The 3,536-nt window shown below is 43.0% G+C and overlaps 1 pseudogene; it reads left to right on the top strand.

The window, feature by feature from the left end:
- Window positions 1–1,997: 1,997 nt before the first annotated feature.
- On the top strand, window positions 1,998–2,783 carry LOC147987457 (mavicyanin pseudogene; annotated as a pseudogene).
- The last annotated feature ends 753 nt before the right edge of the window (window positions 2,784–3,536 follow it).

Genomic DNA, 3,536 nt, shown 5'->3' with positions numbered 1-3,536 from the left:
GCGGAGATTGTTTTTGCTTCTCTAGGTGTCTGTGTCGGGTCCTATATATACAATACAGGCTATGCCCAGGTGGGTTGAAGAAACGTGTCCGGTAGGTGGAAGGCTGGAAGCGTAGAATAGACTACATATATCTGAATTTTGGACTTTGAATGTTTATATATGGGAACACAAGCAAGCTACGCAGCATGCACCTACTACTTGGTCATCATAGTCAAACACGTATAGATATATAATAGATAATAGGTCGACGGAACATCTGAAGACCGGGCCTACTGACTGCTTCACGCATTGCCTTTTCTTTTCTTCAGTATCGACGCGGTCTACGCGATGTAGACTATCACAATCCATGTCCCTGCTCACATACATCAAGGGTTCGTCGATCAGCATTCAACTCGAACTTCTCTTCTATCAAAAAAGAAAAACTTTTGACTTCTTTTATTCAATATTTCATTTTTACTACCTGAATTTCACTTTAGAACTAATTATGTTACAACCTTTAGTGATTTCTTTTACACCTTTCAAGTTTCAACGACAAAAAAAGTCACAACCTCCAATTTAGAAGGAGAACGATGAACAAAATTCCAATGTTCAAATCAAGAAGTACAACTTTCATACCATATACAGTTAAGTTAACACGTTCTAAATTACATCCACACACACACACACACACACACACAAAACACGTTTAGAATTGGTAGAATGGAGCTATCAGCTGGCATGTTGAGCCGTGCAATTGAGCCATAGTGCATCATCCTGGATTGCAAAATAACATCAACGAGTGAAATAATATTGTGCGATGCATTATTAAACTGAATTAAAGTTTACAAATATCCACTATGTCTCGGCGGGAATATCTCTCCTACCATTTGGCCTGACTGGTGAGCTATCTCAAAAACAATGAATAATAGAATCTCCCCTCACACGCAAACGTGTAGTTAAAGTTTCATCACTTTGTGGTGCTTTGAGTAATTCATTCACATGGGGATCCCCTCCTTCGGTCATTGTTGATGGAAAACCTAGATGTATCATGGTGACGAGGACTACTTTTGATACTAGTGCTGGATAGATTTCTCCGGTCTAATTTCCAGCTTTCTACTACATGAGTTGCATGCTACAACTAATTAAATTACAGCTTCAGTGTTACAAAAAGTTACAACATTGTTCCAACAAAACAAGTCACAACTATCAACATAGAAAGCAAGCAATATGTATTGCTTAAAAGATGAGCATCAAAATCAAGAATTAAAGCGTTCATACCACATACAATTAGGAATTTAGAACTGATAAAAATGGAGCTTCCAACCTGCAATCAAGTAAATTTTATCTAAAACGAGAGGCCATGTTTATCTTGGCAGCAATGGTAGAAATTCGTTTGGATCTTGGCCTCTATATCCTCCATGTAACCTATTCAAGGCACGATCCTAATCAAGGCATGCAACAGGCCTCTGACGGCAGGCCCGCACCTGTGGAGAGTGTTCGGCTGCACAGGGCCTCCAAATCAGTAGGACCTCCATTTTCTACTATGTGGTAAAAAAAAGCTCTTATTTATATATTCCCTAAAAAAATCTCTTATTAATATATAGGTATATAGGTTAACATTATAGAGTGACCAAATGTACCATTTGTACTTGATATTGAATTAGTGCATATAATTAAATAATCCCAACAACAACATTTTAGGGTCTCTTTAATATGTCGAATCCAGTAATAAAAAATGATTTGTCAACATTTTAGGATCTACGTCAGAAAGTATGTGGATCGTGTTAGTATACGTCATGTCTTGTAGACCGCGTCCATATTGAAGAAAAAGGAAAAGAACGCGTGAAATGGTCAGCAGGCTAACAGCACAGCCCGGTCTTCACAAACTCAGTCTATTTTGATCAAGTACGTACCAGCTGCTTGTGTTCCCACCTACACACAATATTCAAAGTCCCACCAACCGCACATGTTTCTCCGTCCCACCCGGCCAGGATTGTCCTATATATAGGACCGGACACCGCCGCCTAGGGAAGCAAACACATTCTCCGCTCAAGGACCAATACATCAGCACCTCCCTTGTAATCTCCTCTGCTAAGCTCTCCTTGCAGTTCAAGCCTCAATGGCTGTCACACGAACCATTTTTCTCGCCATGGCTGTGATGGCCATCCTGAGCACCGCATCAGCGGCGATCTACAACGTTGGCGAGCCCGGCGGAGCGTGGGACCTCAGCACCAACTACGGCACATGGGCGTCCTCCAGGAACTTCAAAGCCGACGACCAGATCGTCTTCAAGTACTCCCCTCAAGCGCATGATGTCCTCGAGGTCAGCAAGGCCGACTACGACTCCTGCAGCACCGCCAGCCCCATCACCACCCTCAACTCTGGGAATGATGTCGTCACCCTCACCGCCTCCAGCACCCGGTACTTCATTTGCGGCTTCCCTGGCCACTGCGCTGGTGGCATGAAGGTTAAGATCGATATTATGTCTGGCTCCTCCTTGTCACCCGCCCCAGCCAGCGGACCAAGTGCAAGCAATGCTCCCCCGCCGACCCCTGTCTCCACTGCCACCAATGTGGAGGCCATCGGGTATGGCCTCGCCGTTTTGCTTGCCATTGCTGGCCTCATGGCTTGAGTGCATATCTGCAGTCGCAGGCACATGTGTACTTTGTGTATAGTCAAGTAATTATTACTAGCAACTATATGTGTGTATAGTCAAGTAGTTATGTGTATGTTGGACATATTCAGGTTTTGCGTTTTGCTGATTCGTTTTGGAGATTAATAAAAATTCGTTTGGTCTTATACAATATTTGACTTGACACACATTCTTGCTAAACCGTGAGAACCAACAATTTCGTAACTTAAACTTGTATTACAGAAATATATACTTAGATTAGACATGTAATTTGTATTGCCCCGGATTGTAAATGAACTATCCTGAAGAACCTGCTGCCACAAATGGTGGAGAACAATTAGGATGCCCCCCAACCCCAAACATACTGGATCAAATTCGGCTGGGCAAAAATCCCGTCATTTGCTCGTGGAGTGCCATACATGTTCTTGTTTCTGGTGTTGCAAAGGGACAGTCGCCGTTATCGAGGGAGAGAGAGAGAGCCATGGGAGTCGGTGGTGGGTGCTTTTCGGGAACGAATTCTTCCCTGAGATTGATGGCTATCGACGCTGTGAAGGACCAAAATTTCCCCTGTCCAGGCCCCGTCCACTGTAAAAGTACCTTCGGCATTAGGTAAAGAACATTCATCAAGATGGTCCCTACTAGCTAACCGCCTATTTTATTTTGAGGGAATAACAGCTTATTTTATTAAAATGTTTTCCCTTTCCCTGTCTGCTTTAACTTTGTTTTGGGCGCTGATCTGCATGAAAACGCGACCGACTGGATAATATGGACCAGCAGGCACGTGTATAGATCGTCTGCTCTCACCATTTAAACCTCAATTCACCTTGAAGTAAAATGTACAGTGCATGAGGGTTAGTAGAAAATGCTGAAATTTCAAGGCTTACCTAGCAAAAAGATGCTATGAGCATGTACCCCAAATAGTCCA

The sequence above is a fragment of the Triticum urartu genome, chromosome 2A (genome assembly GCF_056163025.1).
Source record: "Triticum urartu cultivar PI428250 chromosome 2A, HENAU_Tu73, whole genome shotgun sequence".
NCBI classification, from domain to species: Eukaryota; Viridiplantae; Streptophyta; class Magnoliopsida; order Poales; family Poaceae; genus Triticum; species Triticum urartu.
This window is presented reverse-complemented; position numbering and strand designations above follow the sequence as displayed.